Source organism: Bos indicus, chromosome 22 (genome assembly GCF_029378745.1).
Source record: "Bos indicus isolate NIAB-ARS_2022 breed Sahiwal x Tharparkar chromosome 22, NIAB-ARS_B.indTharparkar_mat_pri_1.0, whole genome shotgun sequence".
Classification (NCBI taxonomy): domain Eukaryota; kingdom Metazoa; phylum Chordata; class Mammalia; order Artiodactyla; family Bovidae; genus Bos; species Bos indicus.
In genome coordinates this window covers 30041177-30066501 of record NC_091781.1, presented here as the reverse complement: position 1 = coordinate 30066501, position 25325 = coordinate 30041177, and the positions used below count along the sequence as shown (strand labels likewise).

Below are 25325 nucleotides of genomic sequence, written 5' to 3'. Positions count from 1 at the left end.
TGTCTACAAGGTAAAAGATTAAAATCTCTCACAGAAAGGGGAGAGGAGACTCAATATGAGGTAACTTCTCTCCAGAATGCTCACACTTTTTAAAATTTTTTAAAAATTTTAATGAAATACAGCTGATTTACAATATTGTGTTAGTTCCAGGTGTATAACAAAGTGATTCAATTATACACACACACACACATATATATATGTGTGTGTAACATATGTATAGTGTGTTTGTATGAGAAAGGAGTATATCAAGGCTATGTACTGTCACCCTAATTTAACTTGTATGCAGAGTACATCATGCGAAATGCCAGGCTGCATAAAGCTCAAGCTGGAAACAAGACTGTCGAGAGAAATATCAATAACCTCAGATATGCAGATGACATCACTCTAATTGCAGTAAGTGAAAATGAACTAAAGTGCCTCTTAATGAAGGTAAAAGAGGAGAGTGAAAAAGCTGGCTTAAAACTGAACATTCAAAAACTAAGATCATTAAAAAAAAAAAAAAAACTAAGATCATGGCATCCAGTCCCATCACTTCATGGCAAACAGATCAAGAAACAATGGAAACAGTAAACAAACTTTTATTTTCTTGTGCTCCAAAAATCACAGTGTACTGTGACTGCAGCCATGAAATTAAAAGACACTTGCTCCTTGGAAGAAAAGCTGACAAACCTCGACAACATATTCAAAAGCAGAGACGTCACTTTACCGAAAAAGTCCGTATAGTCAAAGCTATGGTTTTTCCAGTAGTCATGTACGGATGTGAGAGTTGGACCATAAAGAAGGCTGAGCAAAGAAGAATTGATGCTTTTGAACTGGAGAAGACTCTTGAGAGTCCCTTGTACTGCAAGGAGATCAAACCAAGTCAATCCTAAAGGAAATCAACCCTGAATATTCTTTGGAAGGACTGATGCTAAAGCTGACGCTCCAATACTTTAGCCACCTGACGCAAAGAGCTGACTCACTGGAAAAGACCCTGATGCTGAGAAAGATTGAGGGCGGGGGAAGGGGACAAAAGAGGATGAGACGGTTAGATGGCATCACTGATTCGATGGACATGAGTTTGAGCAAGCTCTAGGAGATGGTGAAGGACAGGGAAGCCTGAAGTGCTGTCATCCATGGGTTCACAGTCAGACATGACTGAGCAACTGAAAAACAACTGTGTATGTATTTTCCTTTAGATTCATTTTCATTAAAGGTTATTAGAAGATATTGATAGAGTTCCCTATGCTATACAGTAGGTCCCTGTTGGTCATCTATTTTCTAAATAGTACTGTGTATATCTGAATCCCAAACTCCTAATTTATCCCCTCACCTTTTCCCTTTGGTAACTGTTTGTTTTCTGTCTGTGAGTCTACTTCTGTCTCATTTTTTATCATTCTCATCCTCCAGACATTTCTTTGGAGAAAATCAAATGACACAGATTATAAGCCTTCTTATCTCTATTCCTCCTTCGATACAGTAGGGATATTTAGGGGAAAAAACTTCTGCTTTAATCACTCCGAGTGTTGGTGTGCCCAAGAACCACTTTTAAGTAATTCTTATATTTTTCCTTAAAGCTCTCAATTTTATTAAATGCTGCATTTAAGCAATAGTGAGAAACCAAATGATGGGCTAATAGTATTTTGCTACCTATTTCATATTATATATGGATTCCCTGGTGGCTCAGATGGTAAAGAGTCTGCCTGCAATGTGGGAGACCAGAGTTCCATCCCTGGGTTGGGAAGATCCCCTGGAGAAGGAAATGGCAACCCACTCCAGTATTCTTGCCTGGAAAATCCCATGGATAGCGGAGCATGGTGGGCTACAGTCCATAGGGTCGCAAAGAGTTGGACACGACTGAGCGACTTCACTTTCATATTATATATACGTGTGTGTGTGTGTATAAATATATATATATATATATATATATATATAATACCTAACTCAAGTTTTTAAAAAAGGTCCATTTTGTAACTGTAAAATATTTCATCTTAATTCCACTGGTGAGATACACAACACATACCAGAAAACACTGTATTGAAGAGAATATAGATCTTACATACCAGTTTCAGAATCCATTTATTTTCTGTGACTTGTTTTCCCTTTCACTTCATCTTTTACCCTCCACCTCATTTTCACTTCAGGCTCACCTTTCTCTTGTTTTAAATAAAGGAAAGGGAGGAGGAACCCTCACTAAATTTCACTCTAAATCAATAAATAATCCAGTCACACAGAACAAACCTATCTCAAGATGAGATGTGAAGAAAACATGATGACATTATTATTTCATCAGAAATTGGAGAGCAAATGATCAGGCCCAAGCATGGTGACAGAGCTACAACAAAGACTGCAGCCTTAATGTTGCTTCAGGCTGCAAGAAGATGCAGAAAACCACAGGCCCTAGGGCCAAACAGGGACCCTATTTGGAACCCTACACTCATGAACCAAGAATAGTTTTTACATTCTTAAAGGGCTGGGAAAAAATTAAACTACTGCTGTTTAGTGATCCATGGAAATTATAAGAAATTCAAAGGACTGTAAATAAATTTTATTGGAAACACAGCAATGACCATTCACATATGAATCACGTATCAGTTCAGTCTCTCAGTCACGTCCAACTCTTCACAACCCCACGGACTGCAGCACGCCAGGCTTCCCTGTCCATCACCAACTCCCTGAGCTTGCTCAAACTCATGTGTATGGAGTCGGTGATGCCATCCAACCATCTCATCCTCTTTTGTCCCCTTCTCCTGCCCTCAATCTTTCCCAGCATCAGGGTCTTTTCCAGTGAGTCAGCTCTTCAAATCAGGTGGCCAAAGTACTGGAGTTTCAGCTTCAGCATCAGTTCTTCCACTGAATATTCAGGGTTGATTTCCTTTAGGATTGACTTGGTTTGATCTTGCAGTCCAAGGGACTCTCAAGAGTCTTCTCCAACACCACAATTCAAAAGCATCAATTCTTTGGCACTCAGCTTTCTTTACGGTCCAACTCTCACCTCCATACGTGACTACTGGAAAAATCATAGCTTTGACTAGACGGACCTTTGCTGTCTAGTCACCTATGGCTGCTTGCATACAACACAGCAAGTAGTTGCAAGAGACCAGGTAGCCTGCAAAGCCCAAAATATTTCCTCTCTGGATCAGAAAGTTTGTTGATCACTGTTATCAACAGAGAAGTTAGATGGCTCTTTTACCAGCACACACATATAGAAGCATATTTTTTTTTTTTAATTATAAAACTTTTCCAAAAACACATTAGAAAAAAGAGAAAAAGGAATCTCCATGTACTCAGCACCAAAATCAGATAAAAAGCTCTTCCTTTTTATCACGAGGCACTGCCTGGAAGCACAGATACCGATCGGTACCTGTGGGCCTCATGTTCGCCCACCCTGAGTTTCAGCTCCCCTAAGCCCTCCTTCAATTCTGATGACTATTAACCATCATAAGAGAATACTATCCTGATATCTTTTTAAAGCAGCAACATTATTAACAATTAAAAAGCTGCCACCACACATGCACAATAACTTTCTTGTATTTTAATATGCATATCCATAGTCTGATTATAACAGCCTGGAGAGATTGACAGGAAATGACTGAGTGTAATGGCTCCAGAGGAGACACTACATTGATCAGTAAATAATACACGTTTTTTGAAACTGTCTAACTGCATATTTACACTTGTCAACTCTTATACACTTTGATGACAGAATTCTTTTTCATATACCTACATAAAAAACTCGTAACACTGATTTTTAAAGTGTTTTTAATAATTACCCTAAAAAATGCTTCTAGGATATGTAAGGTTTAAATTATATCCACCAAAGAATGCCACCTGGAGCATTAATTGCTACATCCTTAACATTCCCAGTTATGTCGGGGTATTTGTAAATGTCTCAAAAAGGTTAAAATAAAGTTTCAGGGAATGCATACCTAGTGCTTACTAGGTGCCAAGCACAGTACTGAGGACTTTTCACAGAAAACAAGGCAGATGCTACCACTGTCCACAGGTTGCAGAGGAGGAAACTCAAGCTTGGAGAGCAGCCTTGACGTGGCCAAGGTAACCCTCTCAGTGAAGCCTGGGGACTTGAGTTTATCTATGCTAACTCAGAGACCAAGCTCTAGTCCTCTACCTGGGTATGGGTCTGGAAATCTATATTTAACACAATTCAGGTAGCCCCTGAATCACATGCTGAAGAACAGGCTCCAAGGACTTGGAAGTGGAACAGAAGAAAGTCCAACGGGCCCTGGGTGCAGTCCCCTCTGTACCTTTTCAAACTCTGCCCACTGAAGGGTTAGAGAGAAACTCCATAACTGGTGTATCATAGCCCCTGGCATGTCACATACGCTCCGTTATGACAGCTACTCAACCATTGTCATTTTTTGTAGGTTAGTCAGGGAATGCTTATATGTCAGGTAAAGTTATTTTATCTATATTGTTCAGAAAATTACTTCAACTCTTGGCTGATTAGGTTAGCATCTCCTTGTCCTAAGACTCCGTATCAATTCAATTACACCAGCAGCTGAAGGCTGCCCAAGGTGGTACGGAGGACAGAGGAGTAGAAACCTGGTTCTACCCGGTGACTGGTTTACCAACACCAGGCTGGATAATAAACCAGATTAGCCCCTCACTGATGCCCCTCCTCCCAACACACACACCTTGTTTCATCATAAAGTGGTAGAATATACAAAGAAGTAGAGAAAATAGTACCATGAACTCCCATATACCCATCACCCAGATTCCAGAAGATCAAGATTCTGCTACATTTTTTCTTTTCTGAAAATGTGTAAAGGAAATGGCAAAATAACATCGCATTTCACCCTTGCTGCTGCTGCTGCTGCTAAGTCGCTTCAGTCGTGTCCGACTCTGTGTGACCCCATAGACGGCAGCCCACCAGGCTCCCCCGTTACACAGTCCAATATGCCACACTAAAACATATGGAAAGAAAAATCCCCTTAATAACAACTGAATGCACATGTTGTAAGAAAACCTCCACAGAGCATACCTGAAACTAGCCTCCTGGCCCTCCAGCCTGCAAGTCCATCCTGGATGGGCAGAAGTCCCTGCAGCTCAAACACAGGGATCTAAACGCACGTGACAAAGTGGCAGGCCTGACCTTGCCACTGCCTGGCTCTGGCCCTGGGCACAAAAGCACAGTAGCCCAGGTTGTCCCTCTCTTCACATGTTCTCTGGATCAGCGGGCCTGCTGGCCCTATGTCTGTTCATGTTGTATCAAAGGAGAAAACTCATCTGCTTGGATGTTAGGGATTCCATGAGCCACCATCACCTAGAGCATCTTTGTTTTACAAGAGGACCTGGAAGAAGCATGCAACACTAAGCCCAACTACATGTATCTGGGAGATTTTAGATTTAGAGGAAAAGGCCAGTAAGTAAGGAATATTTTTGAAAAAAAAAAAAAAAATTGGAAGAAGTTATTCCCTTTTTTATCCCAGTCCTATAAAAATCCTGTGTGTAGATTAAGCTACATGAGTTGGATTTAAATGAGTTGGATTCCACTTCTTCCTGAAGACAACTAGAAGCTACAAAATCTTCCCTGCGTAAATCAAATAAAAGGACCTTAGAGAACCATGGAATCAAAGGTAAGGATGTCGCATGCCTTCCTGGTTAAGACACAGGCTTTGAAAAGGGCCCACCTTCAGGGAAACTCCACTTGTAAAACCTGCTGTGTGATCTTGAATAGTCACTTAGACACTGAGCTTCTTTCTTTTCAATAATAAAACCAGAATAATAATATCAAGTATACAGAGATACTGTTAGGATGATATGAGATACTTTGTGTGATATCTAAACCACTACAGGCAAAATAAATGCTCAATGACTGGCTGCTATAATTATTTGGTACAAATAATTATTGGTACAATTATTACCAAAACCTCACAGAATATGAGGAGGGATGAAGAAGATTTCATCTCATGAGCCTCTTCCAATCAATTGGTTGGCGCTATATAGAACAAACAATGTGTAACAGAGAAATCCAAGAGCCACCACCAGGTCAGACCATACGGGGCTCACAGATTTTGGCATCTTTGACAAAAGCCAATCATGTTATCCTACAAATGTGGCTCAACAGGTTACCAATCCACATGTTAACCTCAGCCATTCTCCAGAACTCTAGTTACCATGACTAAACAATCAAAGAATACGTTGAAACAAAACTGAAATGTAAGTTAACTAAATGGTATGTAGATATGCTAATTGCTCATTTTTCTTTTAAGGAGGAGTTAAAAGGATGTCAGTTCTCCACAGGGTAGGGCAGTAGCTTGAACATAAGCTGAATGGAAATTTCCTTCTCTTAAACTCTGTGGGTTAACTTGAACCAAGTGAAGAGAAAACCTACTATTTTCAAAAACAACATGCCATGTAGTTGAAGTTCCTAGAATTTTACATCACAGAAGGTATCATTTGAAATATAATAGTTGAATGCCTTCCTCGCTGGTACAGCTGGCTTCAGTGTATTGACAAAAACCAAGGTTAATATGCAAAAGGAAATTGCAAGATACTTGCTGGGCCCCGGTCAGCACCTGCTACGTGTATATGCCCCTCCCTTTAAGAAAGAAACTGCATTTGAAGAGGGAAAGTCTAGTTTAGTTTTCACCCCGCCACTTCCATGCCGTGTCTGAGCCTGAGTTAATGCCCAGGTAACAAGAGGGTAACAGACTCTCTTATCTTTTCCGAAGTTATAGAAATTGAAAAAAAAAAAAAACTACAAAACTATAATGCTTCAGACACGTAACACCAAAACCAGTTAAAAGGTACAAAATAAACTGCCTACCAAACCATATACATATGGTGCACACATATCAAAATCCAGTTGTCACACAACCAGGTAATTGCCAGTATTGTGTAAAATTTTCTCAAAATCGCCTTGTGTGACAGATATTGGGGTAAGTATACTATATTCAAAGACAAATCACTTGCCTGACATGATTGTGAGCACATTCATGTAAATGCTGGATTTGTAAGCTTAGCTCCAAGAATCTAAATGGAGGAATTTCTCAGACCACATCCACACAGAGCAGAGAAGAGAATGTGATCAATTAGCGATGTCTGCCAGGAACACAGGAACCAACAGAGGTGAAGGAATTATACAATCGAAAGTGTGTCCAAAATGTTTGTCACTTTTGATTTAGGCAAAGGATTCGATGCTTAGTGCAGATGTCAGAAGAACAAAAGCCTGCCCACTACATTAAAAGTTCATAGTGAATTTGTATGTCCAAAGAAATGTGTGTATAATCCCATAAGGGGCTTAGAGAAAAAATGGAAAATATCTGCAATATAAATGCAGATTACCTTTATTACAAAATTGGATCATATTCTCATTCCTAGACTAATTTCCTATATCATAAAACCTATATTCAATTTTATAAATAGCATACACCAAGAATCATAAATTCAGTTAACGCAGAAATTTAACAGTTTTTTTTTTTTTTTTTTTTTAATAAAAGTGAGAAAAAAGGCTGTTTTAGAGCAAGTATCTGAAAGGACAGAAAGGGTTCTTTCTTTGAAGATATGTTTTTCCCTCTGACTCTACCTCCTTGGGGACATAACTAGAGAAGAAATAAATTTCACAGCTAATATATATGAAGTAACATGTTTAACATTATCCAATGAATTTATACCTACCTACACCATATAAATTTATCTCACACAAACTGTCACCTCAGAGAGAATTCATTAAAACAATGTTATAGCTTCCGAATTAAATGCAATCTTCTAATTGGAATTTAATCTTACAATAGTAGTTGGTGGATTTTCTTTTTTAATTGACAAATGGAGTAATTCGTTAGTTTGTCTTACAGTTCTGTCTTAAGAATTCAAAAGTAAAAGCAACACAAGGACCGGCTGGCCATGCTGTGAGCTCCTGGGGGGTCTGGGGTGGCGGGTACTGGGGCTTGTTTCACCGTCATCAGAACTCCTCCCGCTGCTTATGTGCAGGAAAGGATGGACACTCTTCCTCTCACCCTCCTGCATTACCAGGTTACTAATATATTCCATTACCTCCACGTAAATGTCATGTTAATTTCGGATCTTCATCAAGCCAGACAATGGTTTCCCCCCTGGCCCCTAGCCAATTAGCTATGTGGAAAATATTCAGCCAATTACATTACTTGCATTAGGTTAGAGACTGGAGAGAAAGGCAAAATAAACGCTTAAAAAAAAACTTCTGAGATAAAATTTAAGTTGACACTGCCTTCACATGCTGGAGTCCAAGTTATGCAGTTTGATAGGCAGCTGCCAGCACTCATAACTGCTTATTAAATCTAGGCTCTCTTTATGGCGTGAGTGAAGATCTGTATTTTTACCAATATTAGGCTCACTGTGTTATGAAAGAGACCAAAATACTTAAGATCATTTGCCCCGGCTTATAAAATATATTACATAGTTTATTCAATTGTTAAAATTACTTTTCAAAGTCAAAATTTCAGGTACTGGAAGTTTCAGCAGAGCCAGTGGCTTGGCCCACTGACCAGCTTTCTGCACGAGGCAGCTCAGAGGGGGAGCCCACCGTCCAGCTTTCCTGGCCCCGGACACCTATCGGTCCTCACTTCCGGGAAGCTGCACCACCACCACACCCTACCTCAGAAGCAATGACAAAAATCCACATTCTTGAGTTTTAAAAAATTCCAGAAACTTCCAGCCACAAAGTAGTCCACTATCAAGCCTTAAACTACATCAATTATTTTCCCTCTTTCTAGTAGGTCAAAAGCTACGAATTTGATAAGAGAGATCCAAAGATAAACTATGGACAAGTAAGCAAAAATAACTGGTGACAAAATAATGCTGCATGATATTTATGCCCTTATCTCAGATCCACTAGCGAGGGACAGTTTATTGGTAGGGAGAGTGCAATGCTAGGAGATGGATGGACAGCCAACATATTTGCCATCTACAGTCAACTCTTCTCAGGAAAACTCTATGCAAATCCAGACTGTTATTATCACATTTATTAATAACACTGTGGCTAACTGCCTATTAAATATGCAGCAGACTTACCTGCTCTTCACTCTTGGAGTCTCGTGATGTGCATCACATAGGTACCAATAACAACTAAAGCTTCATACCAAGGAAGCAGGAGTCAACTCTGATCCCCTGCTGGCAAGGGATGGCATTAAAGAATCACATCACAAAGAGACCTCTCAAGTGTTCAGCCTTTCTCTCTCTGGATCCTGACCCTAAGCCGATTTATTACACAAGCATGGTTATCACCAATACAAATTGAGTACATTACCCAACTACCTGTTTTCTGAACGAAAAATTCTGCCATAATCATCTGGTTGTCCAAATCTCTTATGTGGTGACACTTCCATGCACTGGAGTAAGGAATCTGTTGTTCTAGCTGCCTATTCCTGTGACTGGGACCTTGTTCCACCATGAGGTCACTTATCACGAAACATTTCACTCAGAACTGGAGGTGATTTCGTGCCTAAAGACTCCAAATTATCAGCTGTAACAATTAACTGGTGCTTCTTTTGGCTAGTCAATGAATTGTTCTAAAAGTTCTAAAAGCCCTAAGAATGAATACGTTTTTGAATGCATGACTATGAATACATTTTTGACAAGAGAAGGATTAACTAGCTGCCAGATATGCAGTGCATCACAGGCCAGGTTACTGCATCATGCAGGAAGAAAATCAGTCCTTTAAACAAATCTCAAAGGTGTGCTTTGAGGTTAAACAAGGATAGAGAATCACAAAAAACACCCCAGCTCATCAGATTTCAGGGATCTTCACTTCCTACTAAAAATATAGTGAAGGCAAATTAATCACAATCTGATAAATATGAAGCAAATTCCTTCTTTAGAAAAAAAACTGGTACGTGTCTGGGCCTAATATCAATACAAGAGATATCATTTTCATTATGGTTCTTTAAACTGGTTTTTCAAATAGAAGGCCTTACCCAAATGAAATTAATGAACAAAATGAGCCTAGTCTTCAATAAATCCATTCATTTAGTTTTGTTCAATTTCATACATTAATTTATGACAGTGAGATTGAGTTGGACCCTCTCAACACTGAAGACGGAGATGACAGGTAACCTCAAACCTGAGTTTATTGCTAATTCAATACCTTCAGAAGTCCAACCACTTCTATGAATTCTCATGTTTACATAAGACAGACCCAGGCTCTGTTCTCAACTCTACCTGAATCCCCAAAGATATAATTTTTTATAATGCCTGCTAGTTGCTCACTGGTCTACAGACCACTTATAAAAGTCTATCACAGCTGCTTAGCAACGGAAAACCTCAGAAGAGCTTCATAGGAGAAGGAACCATAGGACTTGCCCAGGACCATCCCACAAGATCATCAAAGCACCCTAACAGATATAAAATTCCATGACTCCATTAACCATTTCTTTTCATGGTGTACATCCTTGCCTTATGTGTTATTGATTTCTACTTGCTATTACTTGCCAGTGAAAGGATACTATAATAGGAAGAGACATGACTCTGTTTTTCCTCTATCTCCAGCTCCAGCAGAATGAAATGTGATAGGTAATCAGATACCAAAGGAGCCTAAGTGAAGTGAATTTTAAAGCCCTCAGGCTCTTTGAGGATCACCTGGTCTCTAACACTTGGGCTGGCTGCTTCACCTACGAAATGGGAAGGATTTGCCAAAATGACCTCTAACTGTAAAATCTTTAAAAAGTGAAAGTGAAGTCACTCAGTCGTGTCCGACTCTTTTCGACCCCGTAGACTGTAGCCTACCAGGCTCCTCCCTCCAGGGGATTCTCCAGGCAAGAGTACTGGAGTAGGTTGCCATTTCCTTCTCCAGGGGATATTCCCGACCCAGGGATTGAACCCAGGTCTCCCGCATTCCAGGCAGACACTTTAACCTCTGAGCCACCAGGGAAGCCAAATATGGCCCAAAGCAGCTGAATGCAAAACAAAAGCTTTAAAGAGACACATATCAGCAAAGAAGGTTTACAAAACTGCAGAGCTTGGATGTCACACTCGATAACTGAGATAAGCTAGAGAGAATCACTGATGATTAAAAAAAAAAAAAAAAAAAACCTGGCTCTGACCAATCCCAGGGACATAGGCAACTAAATTAGACTTTCTGGGCTGCATATACTCCACCTGTAAAATAAGAGGACTTAAACAGACATCTTCCAGGGCCTCATTAGCAATGACAAATACGACATTTTAACCAACCTACTTTATTTTAAATACAGTAAATTAAAACAGAGACTAACTTTCCCATGTCAGCTAGCTATTAGGTCTCCCAATTTTTAATACAGTGCTCTTTCTACTTCACTGTACTTACCTCCATTAAATAGAATCTGTTTCAAATATAGCTCCACTAAGACAAACAAAGTGAATTTATACCAATGGTTCTTATTATTAAATGACATTCACTACAAAACTGAAACCAAAGGATTTCCCATAAAGTTGACCTCATTTTATGACAAAGCTACCATTGAATGATGTCAGAGTTTTTACCCAGAACAACTAGGCTCAACCAATTCTTGTCTCTGATAAAGGCAAGTCACTACTGTTCATTCATTACTACAGGGTAGCCAGCAAGTTCTGAGGAACACGACAGATGTCATCAAATATGGAAAACACGTGTAAAAGAAAAAGATCATCAAACCTCTCCTAACACCCTCCCCTAAAAATTACAATGAGTAATCTGATGAGGAGAACTATGATAGGAAAAAATGCTCATAAGTCTATCTGCAAATCTGTTAACAGTCCACAATTCCCAACCCTTTCCCTTTCTCAAGAACCCCAGTCATGTAGAAGTCTTGGGATGGGACCTTCTCAATGAACAAATCAGACTTAAATCCCCCTCCCACCACTCAAAATGGTCTTATTTCATGGTAGTTCATTTTATAACCAAACTGTAATGAGACAAAAAAACGCAATTACTCTTTCAACTGTGCATGTAGCTCATAATTTAGGCAGCCTGTCCTTCAGATTATGCTTAAAAGAATCACATAAACAAAAAAAGTTCTCCTGTGTCCTATTATACCTTTTATAAATTCTCAGATCAGTGTACAAGTTATCCCAAAAGGTTCTACCAGAAAACAATGATAGTGTCTGTTCTTTCTCAGTGACAGTCTCTCATCTTCAGTGTAGCTGTTCCGATGAACTTGGGATTTTTTTCAGTTTCCTGCATTAGGCAGGACCCCTTCAGCCCACATTTGGCCTTGTGAATTTTGAGACAAATAATCTTAAATGTTCACTCACCCTTTTGACCAGCAGGCATCACATCCGTCCATTCATTGTTGACAGCAAATGTGAGAAGGTACTGAAGCCTTCACCATTGCCCAAATGTTTCGTTTGGAAACTGGAATTGTCAGCAAAAGCTCCTGGGACACTGCAATACAAAAATATTTTTTTACACATAACTAAGATGTAACTTCTAAAACCACCACTTCCTTAAACTTGAAAACAGCGCTATAGACATAGAACCTAGAGGTAGGGGAAAACACCTTTCAAATGAGGTATGTCAATATATCAAGTGTGATGCTGTAAAATATAAACCGGAAATAATGTTTTGAAAGATACAGATACCAATTACTTCAACATATACACTGAGAGGTTGCTGTTTATTACAGACTTTGTGCCAAATATTTTACATATGTTGGCGTAACAAAAATAGCATTTTTGCCCAATTATAAAGTGTTCAGTAACAATAAGCTGTTTTAACTCAAATCTGACATGGATAAACATACTGATTCATATTAAGTAACTCTATTTACTAGAAGATAAAAACATGTAAAAATAAAAATTGTTTCAAAAATAATAATAAACGTCAAAACTAGGAACAGAGGTAACTATAATCATTTTCCTCCAAAATAATTCTACAAACATTTATGAATTACATATAAGGAGCAAGAGATGTTTCTTGGAGATAGTTCCATCAAGATAAAACACATCATGTAATGTGCAGATGCCCAAGTGGAGAAGCCTGAATGCTAGACCCAGTATTGTCATCAATCGTGTGGCTCCAGGAAAGTCATTTAATACCTCAGGATTCCAGTCCTTTCATCTGCAAGGGCAGGTCACTAATTGATGCTGTTCATGTCCCTTCTACCTCATAGCATCTTAGTGTTTGGGGATAAAGCCTATTATGTCAAATAACCTAAACTATTAGCTTCTCCTCCAAGCTTCCAGATTAAAAAAGAAGGTTTTTACCATGAATCTTCCATCAACACCAAAACTGAGCAGTGGGCAGAGGATCTTGCACATGCACAGAGGAATTCTCACCTTGGCACTAGCGCCACACTTTGGTACACCTGCAGCCTAGGCAGCTAACAACCCCCAGGGTGACCATGGAAGGCTTCCATTCCTCTCCCAAAACTACAGCTCCAGCTCCTACGGAAATGTACCCATGTGTGTTACAGATGAGTGTTTCTCATATTTCAGTATACATAAGAATAACTTGAAGACCTTTCTAAATACAGATTCCTGGGCCATTCCCAGAGACACTGGTTCAGTGTCTCTGGAATTGGGCCTGAGATTCTGTATTTCTTCCAAACTACCAGGTAACTGGATAGGGCCAATCACAGACCACAGTTTGTCTCAAAATGATAAAGCCCCTGTGTCCAAACTCCAAGTAGCCTTGAGATACAAGAAGCATTTTCAAGACTCAGGGAAGCTCGGCAAACCTACTAAGTCAATGTCATGTAGCAAAAAGAAAGGGGCTGAAAATGCTCACCATCTTCAGGACACAATCTTTTTATTTCTCTGGCCTAGAAGGCCCTGCATCATCCAGTCACTTTCTACTTCTCTGACACCACCACCAGCCATCAACTCAATCCTCAACTACAACATGGATGCAGTGGTGGGACATCCATTTCAAGAAGCCAAGGGTTTTCCTACCTCATACTTAGTGCACTGGCTTTCCCAAGTACCTGGAATGCCATGAGCTTACTCCTTAAACAAGTGGCTCCTTCTCATCACAGGGTCTTCTAGGCAAAGGCCTCTTCAAGCATGCGGTCTCACTTTACGTACTTAAGCTATCACCCCCAATTAAATCATTCTATTTGCTGTCCTCAGAGCTCTTGTCATCACCTATAAACTTTTTTCTCATTTCCTCACTTGTCCTCTCCACTAGACTATAAGCTCCAAGTGACAAGGAAACGTCGCTGTTGTATTCTTCGTTATCTTCCAAAAATTTAGAAAAATGCCTGGCTCATAGCAGCCACTCAAGACAGACTGAGTCAATAAACAAATCAACAATTTAAAGAACTAATTCTCAGGATCCTCTAAGCATACACTTGCCATTCATTGAAAATACACACTGCATTGGATATTTTTTTCAGTATTTTACAACAGTTATTTCATTTAACTCTATTCTTAACACAAAGACACTCTTACATGCAGATAAGAAAACCAAGGCACAGAAAGTTTTAGTAACTTGCCAATATCACACAGCTATTAGGAACTTGACTCGACAAAGCTTGCAGTCAGAAGAAATCCAGCTTTTTCTCGTCAATATATTAACACAAAATGCTGAGTGCCTACCTTGCACTAGACATTTTTCTGACTGAGGTTTGCTTGAGTGAGTTTTGGCTATAAGGCCTTGTAGACCTTTCTGACCTGAGCTTCCTTGTTCGTATTGGGAAAGCTAAGGCATCCACAATGACCAGGCAGATAATATGAGTGAGCAAGACAGACCAGGTAAAAGGTCCAGGGAGTGGTGAGGGAGGCTGCATGCTGGAGGCCCCAGGCTCTCTTAGCTAAGACAGCAGCAGCAAGTAGCCCCACAAGCCCATTACTGCCTTGTGACAACATAAACCCCAGGCTGTAACAGCTTTCAATTCTAAAATCAAACGCAAGAATCCAAATCACTATTTTGTAAAATTTCCTCATGTTTAAAAGATAGCAGCTAACTTTTTAATAGAACACATTTAATTTAAAGGGAAAAAGGCAAGAAAAAGAACCTCTGCAACCCCTATACCAAATGATGGCTGGGGACACAGCTCTGGCCTGTGATTCAAGAGGGATCTGGAAGCACAGAGAAGCCACATAAGTGAGCACATTAAAAGACACTAGGTATCTGGGCAGATAAGGGATTTTGAGAGGAATTTGGAGGTTTTCAAGCTTTGGAAGGAAAATGTAAGCGGGACTGCAAAGGAATTCCTCCAAAACAGAGTATCTTAGTAGAAGGCTTTGTGTTGTTGTGTAGTTGCTAAGTCATGTCCAACTCTCTGTGACCCCATAGACGGTCTCACCAGGCTCCTCTGTCCATGGGATTTCCCAGGCAAGAACACTGGAGTGGGTTGCCATTTCCTTCTCCACAGAATCTTCCCCAACCAGGGATCGAACTGACATCTGCAGATTCTTTACCACTGAGTCACCTGGGAAACGCAGTCAAAGGTTCACAGGTGGGTTAAAGAACCAAGGAGTGCAAGAACTGCTATGAGAAGAGACGGATCATACAGGACTTCCACTCTGGATGCACACAGAGGCTGACTTTTAGCTAAGACATAAGTTGGTTAAACAAAGCTTACGAGTATCATTAGTGTTAATCAGCTTGACTTCCTAAAACGTTAGTGTCACCAGGCATATTAAAAAAATAAAGGACAAACTATCACTGTGGTGTGTGGAAATTTTTTGGTTTTGTGTGCTCTGTTAAGAATTCAGCTGACTCAAAACTCAATTTCATCTCCATCAAGCTGAGCAACTCGAACCAAAATACTGTATGAACGATAGATACTAAGTTTTAAATGTACTTACACTATATATACTATACACTCTCTACACACACATAGAGTACATATATACATAGACACATATATATACTGTAAGTTCTATAATTCTAACCAAAATACTGTATGAATGATATATTACAGTTTGCATATGTACAGGATATACATACACTCTGTATATAGTATATATAAATCTATATATACTATAGATTTATAAATACACTCTGTATATAGTATATATAAATCATATGCATATACTATATGCTATAAATACACTCTGTATATAGTATATATAAATCATATGCATATACTATATGCTATAAATACAAGCTCTTTAACCAAAATACTATATAATCTATATACATTATATATAGTTTTTATATGTATTTGCACACTATATATACTATACACTCTCTATAGGCACATATAGTATATACATACACAAATACATATATACACTATAAAATATCAGTTCTGTAACTCTAACCAAAATACTATATAAATGATATACTATAATTTATATATATTTGTACAGTGCATAATACTATAAATATACTCTCTATACACAAATAATACACATATACTACAAAATACAAGCTCTATAACTCTAATCAAAATACTATATATAATATATATAGTTTTTGTATGTATTTATAGTATTAATATATACACTATTAAATAAACACTATGTGTGTGTGTGTGTGTGTATATATATATATATATAATGGTTGTCTAGTCACTAAGTTGTGTCCGACTCTTGTGACCCAATGGACTGTAGCCCTCTAGGCTCCTCTATCCATGAGATTCTTCAGGCAAGAATACTGGAGTGAGTTGCCATTTCCTTCTCCAGGGCATCTTCCTGACCCAGGAACTGAACGCAGGTCTTCTGCATTACAGGCAGATTCTTTCCCAACTGAGCTATAAGGGAAGCCCCATACACACACACACACACACACATATACACATACTATAATACATATATGGGTTTCCTTGATGGCTCAGCCATAAAGAACCTTCCTGCAATGCAAAGATGCATTAGCGACTAAACAACAACACATACATATACATACATATATACTATAAAATACAAGTTGTATAACTCTAACCAAAACACCACATAAACTACACTATAGTTTTATATGTATCTATAGTACATATACTATAAAATACATACAATATATATATACATGCAATACACACCTATACTATAAAATCAAGCTCTGTAACTCTAACCAAAACTCTGACCTCTAGAAATGAAATATATAGCAACTGAAATTTAAAAGGAAAAAAAAAAACCCACCAGAAAACCAGTATCCAAATAAAATTATCCAGAACACCACCCAGAGGCAAAAACCATCTACCTGGAATTGCATGCATGTCAAGAAAAATTATCTTTCAAAATAAAGGTCTTTTCAGACAATCAAAAGTTTACAATCTCTCTACAAGGACATTCAGAAAGATGCATTTCAAGCTCAAAGAGAAAGACTGCAGAAAGAAGCTTGCCTGATTTAAGAAGAGGGAGCCAAAAAATCAAGAACTTGTGAGTAAATAAAAGTTAATGCATTATAAGGACATGTAGGTCTCGAAATTTTAAAAAGTCTGGCAAAGCCATCGCTTGCTTCCCACCCAGGTTCACTGGTTCACAGTGGCTGTCAATCACCAAGGTCCTGGACTACAAACGTGATACACAATGAGGACACTGTCATGAAATGCAGCTTCCTGCCCCCAGATTCCAGAGTATCAATCTGGAGTCCAAGGAATCTGCATTTTGACCAGCTCTACCAGGGAACTCTGATGAAGATGCGCCCCGGCCTCTTCTCTGTAGTGCACTGCGCCACTGCAGGGCCAGCAACCCAGCAAGTCCCAGGGGCTCCGCCCAGAGAGGTCAAGGCAGACTCTCTACTTGGCCTTTGTTCTCTTCTATTTCACTTACACCTCAGAGAGCACCTTGGCCCCGAGGGGTCAACAGCAACTCTGCCTCAAGCCTGCTAGTCAGGAGCTGCAATAAATTAAAAGCCCATTAAGACATTTTTGAGAAAAGCCTAGAAGTGTTGAACCATTAATTGTGCCATATTCAATCTGTTTTCCTGGAGATTTGAAAAGCCAGATTACCATCTTGGGGGTCATTAGAAAGAATGAAGTTTTCTCCTTTTTTAATTTACATATTTCAAAATGCACAGATCCTTCCAGTGGCTACTACAACAGGCTTTCCAAGTTCAGCAGAGGCGGCCACTCTGCCCTCTAACCAACAGAGAAAGGAGCCTGTGGTGCCGTGGGGGTTTTGCCTTGTGTTTTCAAGTTAGGAATCAAAGCTCAGAGCCTGTGGTTGCAAAACAGCTCCAGGAAAACAGGTAGAGGCAGCCACAAAACAACAGTGCTGTTTTCTTGTTTTGTTCTCCCCTGTTTATTTTTCCCTGAAGCAATCCTTGCTCGGTACAAAAGTCTGCAGGGAGCTGGAAAGAGCAGCTGTGGTTCCCTGAGGCCAAGACCTAGCAATCAAGTTGTTTACCAAACACTGCCAGGCACCAGGAAAATAACAACAGCAGAGGCAGTATTTGCATCTGTTTTCAAAAACAACCTCCAAAGTCTGGGGCCTGCTGGGTACTTCTTTGCATGGCTGAAAGGAGGACTTGGAAAGTAAAGGCAAGAAATGCCGGGGGTATGAGCCCCCATGGCCTATGTGTTATCCATTATTCCACTTCTTTTGAAGAGAGCCTATCCTAAGAATAAAAAAGATTAGGAGTCTGCAGAGTTTCCAAGCAGGGGACTCAAACAGACAACATGCTTGTCACTGGCATTTCCAAGCAAGATAATAGTGGTCATCTTAGTAAACTGACATACTTTGCTGGTCATCCAACACCTCAAGACATCCAGCTGTGGTTCTCAATCTTGGAAATGCAGCAGAATCTCCAGGAGAGCTAATAAAAGACAGATTGCTGGGCCTGTCCCCCTGGTTGTCTCATTCTGTAGGTACAGGGCAGGGCCTGAAAATCTCCAGCAAGTGCCCACATGATGCTGGTGCTACTGGTCCAGACACCATGCTTTGGGAAGCAAAGCTGTATAAAACTAGGTGCTTTCTTGCTGTTCTGGAGATCTGGGACCCCCTGTCCGACATCAACCTCTCTCACGCATTGTCCAAGCAAGTCTGGCAGAGTCAGACCCAAAGGAGGTCACAGAACAGAATGTACTGGATGGGCGATTTTCCATTTATTTCTTCAGATCTTCCACCAGCCATGCTGCCCCAGTTCCTCACCTTGCCCTGTGTCTTGGAAAGCTACCGTGTGTGATGCATCAACAAGTACTCTTATCCTCTGGCTTCCAGCTGTACAACCAGTGGAGGTCTCATCTCAGGCGGACAGAGAAGAAGGGGCATTTACTGCCCAGACTTCTCCCCGCCAGGGCACTGAAGGCTGACTATGAAAGATCACAGCTCCTGCCAGGCAGCCCTATCCCTGAAGCTTCTCTCTCCAGGCTCCATTATGTGCCCCTTCCCTTGTCCTCTCAGACCCAGGAGAGGGACAAGCCACCTACTTTCTGCAGGAACACTGATCCAAAACTCAAATCCATTAGAATGCTGTATGTGGAACTTTTAGACTCACGTAAGTATATGTGCACATACATACTCACGTATACATAAATATGTATGGATGGATGAATGTACATACATATACATATATATCTTTATAGATTACTTAATATACCTCCATCAGATAGGTCAGGAGACCCGGGAGGTCACGGCCAAGGCCACCTGCTGGGGTTTGCACCTGTGTTCCTTCAGGGCCCTGTTCCACAGGAAGAGTGGGACCACTCTGTCTAATCGGTTATACAACCTGATAAGAAGGAGAGCATTTGTGAGAACTTCAATCCTTCTCTAATTTACTAACTTAGTTTCCTTTGTTGCAAATAGCACCAAAATAGAAATGGAACAGAAGTGGGTGGAGCAGACTCCATCACCAACTCCCGTGAATAACTTTCTGACAATGCTGAATCCAGTTCAGAAAGCAAATCAGCTACAGAAAAAAAGGTGCGTGTTGTCAGCTCACAAATAAAATGCCAATCTGCCTTGATTAATAAGGCTTGGAGAAGAAGAACAAATAATACATCTGTTTTAAAAAATTGTAACCTCAAATGTACCCTAAATAAGCCTCTATCTGAACAGCTAAGTTCTAAAGTTCTAATCAAAACCATCACCCAAGTTTAAACCAAATGAGCCACCACCATCAACATCTGTGGCTTCACTGGGCCCACTTGACTTCATTTCAACAAAGTTTCCTAGAACTAATCACTGTTACTTTTACTTAACTTTCACTAATAAGATTTACTCCAACTCACCAGAGGACTTGCTGGTATCTATGTTCAAAAACAAGTTTTTAAGTAAACCCATTAGATTAATTAGAACACATGGGGAAATACAGTTGCTAAGTAATTACTTTTCTAGTTCACTGAGGCTTAACTATTAACCTTTTTTGTTTGTTTATTGCTCTTCTTCACTGAAAATCCCCTAAACATTCCATTTAAAACTTGAAGGCTGGCCCTCCTGCTCTATATGTCTGCCTGCCCCCCATCTCCCCAGGAAGAATACAGCTTCTGTCTGAACCCTGATGTTGATAACAAGTGACTTAACTGTAACCCCCAATTCAAGGAGTGTGAATTCCTTGAATTCAACCATCATCCTGTTGCCTCCCAGGCATTCTAGAACCCCATTTTATCCTATATCCTGGCTCCAATGCTCACTTTAAAAAAAAAATTATCCAGTTAACATTATTTCTTTTAAAAAAAAATTATATTTATTTATGGCTGCACTGGGTCTTTGTTGCCGCATGGGCTTTCTCCAGTTGCATGTGTGGGCTTCTCATTGCAGTGGCTTCTCCTGCTGTAGATCACAGGCTCTAGGGCACACAGGCTTTAGTGGTTGGGGCTCGTAGGCTCAGTAATTGCAGTTCCCGAGCTCTAGAGCACAGGCTCAATAGTTGTGGTGCACGGGCTTAGTTGCCCCATGGCAAGCAGGCTGTTCCCAGAGCAAGGATCAAAGCCAGGGTCCTGCATTGGCCAAGCAGATTCTTTACCACTGAGCCACCAGGGAAGCCCCAGTGCTCATTTCTTTCCACCACCTTCCAAGATTAACATCATGAACAATATGGAGACTTTCCTTTTTCCTTAAAGATATCCCTTTCATCTTTCCCTGGAGAAGGCAATGGCACCCCACTCCAGTACTCTTGCCTGGAAAATCCCATGGATGGAGGAGCCTGGTAGGCTGCAGTCCATGGGGTCGCTAGGAGTCAGACATGACTGAGCGACTTCACTTTCACTTTTCACTTTCATGCATTGGAGAAGGAAATGGCAACCCACTCCAGTGTTCTTGCCTGGAGAATCCCAGGGACCAGGGAGCCTGGTGGGCTGCCGCCTATGGGGTCGCACAGAGTCGGACACGACTGAAGTGACTTAGCATAGCAACATCCCCTGACTTCATGCAAACAGGGAAGAGTTGGCCTTTCTTTCTTTTCTTACAGCCAAGTTATGGCTCTGCTAATAGTCTACCTTGCCTGCCATCTACCCCATGGAGAATACTATCATTCCTCTCCACTGTGATTCCCTGACTCTTCGGAACCCTTCTTTTGATGACTGTATGTGAGGGAACCACTGCTTCCAACCCAACCATACAGCTTTTAAATCTAAATGTCAAATGCACTTCTACACCTATCTCAGATGTTTCAGTATCTGGTTAACAGTTTTGGTCTACATTCCTTCAGTGTGACCACTTTTATCAACCTCAATAGCCATGAAGATGGCCCTTCCAACAGCCTGGCCAAGGCTTACATCAGGCCTGGTTCAGATAAGATACCACTCAAAAAAAAACAAAAAACTGCCAACTGTTCAAGTAAATGAATACACACTGGGTTATCTTAACTTATCCTAAAAGCTTTCAGCCTATTTGAGAAGCAGTATACTGCATTAGTTGAGTGCTCAGGCTAACTGCTCATGTCCCATCCGAGCCATGCCACTTACTAGTTATACCCTTGGGCAAGTTCTTCCATACCTGAAAATTGGGATAATATCTGCCCAGAGTAAGGGTGCATTAAGTTCTAATTAACCACTACCACTTCCTCTACACCTGAAGGCATGGCCAAAACTTTGATTTCACCATTCCTTAGAACTGTTCCACTTCAAAGACCTTGAACTCTGAAATTCACTAATGACCTTGCATGGAGCCAACACTCACAGGGTCATTTCTCCTGAATTTGCTCCTTGACTGCAATGAGAAAAGGCACCAAAACTCAAATTCTTACCTCTTTACCACATGCCCAGTTCATCATCCTCCTTCTAAGCTTTCTCTCTTTTACAGCATCTAAGGCTCATTTTCCACATATCCCCAAAATCCCTGTTATCACTCAGGATGACTATGTCTTTTCTACCAACTTCCTGCTCAAGCCCTTTGGTTCCTTCATCTGAATGAGATGGGTGAAGCCAGGCTTCGGTGTGATTCATGGTTTATATCCTAGATGTCTTCACTACAGTGCCCAGGACACAGAAGGTTGTTATATGTGATACTCATCTTGGTTCTATCAGGGAGCCAGAAAGATAAGATTCCCCATAAGCCTACTTGGCAGTCATCTATGACAAGTTGCTAAAGATTTATGGGAACTCGAGGCTCAGTTTCACAAATACCTTCCACTAGAGGTTCAGCTTAGTCGCACAAAAAACAAGCCTTCCACCCTCACTGACAAGTTGGGCTACGCTGAGAGAGCAGGGCTTGAAAAAGGAGCCGCCTCCTGGCAGGGCAAGTGCTTCATGCATCCTTGAAGCCCAGGGGAGCCTAGCTGCTCCCGTGAAGAACAGTCAAGCGAGCAGAGGGCTGGCTGCCATCTGGGCTCTTTATAAGGTTTTCGTGGTAAACACGTTTACTTTCTTTTCATTGGCTGGGCTTATCATGATCAAGTATTTTGTTTTGAGTCTTGCTCTATAAACATGTTTACTTTGCAGGGAGAACTTTTTGATAGCTGGTACACTTGTTTTTTGCACTTTTAAATTCAAAACATATTTTTCACAGCCTGTGGTAAACAACTCAAGGTGGTAAACAAATGATATTATTTCATCTTCACACTTGATAGGTGATCCCTATGTATCTGATCAAAAGCTGGAAGTGGGTTGTGGGTAACCAAGGCTCTCTACTGGATGAGAACAAGAATCACATTCACAGTGATGAGGCTATTAACAAGAAATTTGTCACTATAATTTTTGACAATGGCGGGTCCTGCAGATGAAGGAGACTGGCAAACTCAAGTCTCAGTTTCCCCAGTGGTGATATTCCACGGGAAGAGATAACATGGTGAAACCAGACATCATTGTCATGTGAATGGATAGGGTCCACATTTTCCATGAGAGATTAAGGTTACAAAAATCAGCATACAGAGCTGATGTTGGGGGAAAAATAAAACAAAATTTTCTAAAAATGAAGAAAGCAACTAGGTCACAGTATTAACTGCAATTCTCTGAGATGCCTAGTCAGTGATGATTTCTGCCTGCTTTAAAATTAAGAAAAAGGTAGCAGCTTCAACTGTAAAACAGAAGAGTCCTCTATTATTGAAAAAGGAAGGAAACACAAGAGTAAAACGGGAGAAATAACTTTTGAAAAAAACCAGTGGTCTTGAAGCTGGTTTAAAAGTACTGTTTAAAACAATTGGTCTGTGGAATGAAACATGAAATCCCACCAGAGGTGGGTCAAAGCTCTCTTCCAGAGAATTCTCTGGGTCCCAATATTCCAACTAGCAACAAAAGCCTTCTTACCACAGGTCTTTGAGGAAGGCCTGTATTCCTTACTTAAAAAAATACAAGAGGCCAAACTCTGTTAAAGCAAATACCACCCTCATCCCTGCCCCCTACTTTCAAATCATCTTCTAAGCCTATGCCCAATTTAAAGAAGTTTAAAAAAAAAAAACCAACAAGGAAGTTGAAGTTGTGGTAGCATAAGAAGATAAACATCCCCATTTACAAAGCATTATTCTTTCATTGTGTATGGTACTGTAGGGAGGCAAAGTAACCCCATATGGCACCTTATCCCTCGCCCAAGACACCTAATGTACAGAACACACAGATATCAGAGAACAAACATACTTCTAAGACTTCTTTCCCAAGGTTATAATGTGATTCAGAGATATGATGAAGGGACAAGGGGCCAAAGGCATTTTGAGGCAGCCATCACCCTTGATACTGAGATTGTCTCTCCAATCAAGGAAGAAGAACCAAAACAAACAGCTGTCCAGACAGTTTTAGCAGAAGGGCAATAAGGCCCAGGGGGTTGGAGGCTGCACGACCAATGAGTAGGAAGCACAAACCTTGTCCCCGTTTTGCCAACTGTTGGAGAGCCTCTGCGAATCAGAGTTTGTCAGAGCCTGGCTTTCCCTTTCTAAAAATAAACAGCATGGAATCCTACCTTTTTAACCATCCCATTTCATAATTTTTATGCCTCAGCCTTGAATGGAAAATGCCACTTTAGGGGATAACTGACAATTCCAGGCTCCATAATCCAATCAATACAATACTTGGAGTGCTTTCCAACAATCCACCAATGGCATCCAAGTTCCCACAACTGAGGAGCAGAAACGGAATTTCAAGTTACTGTGACGCTGGCCAGTGACAAGTCATCAGCATTCTTCAGCTTTTAGCTGTCTGAGCAGACAGCTGACTCAGCGGGGACACAGTTACCCAGTCAGCCACCTCCATTTGACCCACTGCTCAAAGTGATCTGTCTTTCATCCATCTCAAAAAAAACAAAAAAGTTGAATGACTAATAAAATGACTAAAAAACAACATCCAGATAATTCTTACAAAGTTAAAATAATAATAATAAACATAACCCAATACAGCCTGGTGGAGAAGGCAATGGCACCCCACTCCAGTACTCTTGCCTGGAAAATCCCATAGACGGAGGAGCCTGGTGGGCTGCAGTCCAGGGGGTTACGAAGAGTCGGACACGACTGAGAGACTTCTTTCACTTTTCACTTTCATGCATTGGAGAAGGAAATGGCAACCCACTCCAACTCCAGTGTTCTTGCCTGGAGAATCCCAGGGACCGGGGAGCCTGGTGGGCTGTTGTCGATGGGGTCGCACAGAGTCGGCCACGACTGAAGCGACCTGGCGGCAGCAGCAGTGCAGCCTGGTAAATGGATGTGAGAATGATGACCAGTCTCAGAGGGACCCAGTGACTGACGGCCACATTTCCTTCTGAGAAACGGGGTGGAATGGCGTGGTTTGGAAATGCCTCGGGAGAGCAGGAGAAGAGCTGATGATTACGACCAAATCATCAGGGAGAATTATCAAAGGGTCAAAGTGGTGAAATATCTATAGCATAAATACAGGAAAAGAAAGGAACACACTGACCTTTCACCTTGGTGTTTAACAGAGTGAGAGGCCTCTGGATATTGTCCTAAGGACATCCACTTCTAAGACCAGCCAGCATGCATGGAGCCCTGTCCACACCTGGCACTCTGTCCTGACGGAGCATTTCCATCCAAGGTCTTATAATCTTCACAAGTAAATACGGCTATCTGACAGATGAGGAAAGATCAGAGAAGCCAAGTCTTCCACCCAAGGCCAGGGTTAGTAAGTGATACCAGCACTCGTATCTGAAATCCAAGTCTCCTCCCTTCACATTACCCAATACAACAGACT

General features: G+C 40.7%; 1 protein-coding gene across 12 annotated transcripts in view; it reads right to left on the bottom strand.

Moving 5' to 3' along the window:
- FOXP1 (forkhead box P1) overlaps nt 1-25325 on the bottom strand; it is a 625482-nt gene that overhangs the window by 520283 nt on the left and 79874 nt on the right. For all 12 annotated transcript variants that reach the window (XM_070777108.1, XM_070777107.1, XM_070777099.1 and 9 more), the window contains one exon: nt 12187-12316. The gene's annotated coding sequence lies outside the window, so the exon portion shown is untranslated. Of the gene's footprint in view, nt 1-12186; nt 12317-25325 lie in introns of those variants that run through there.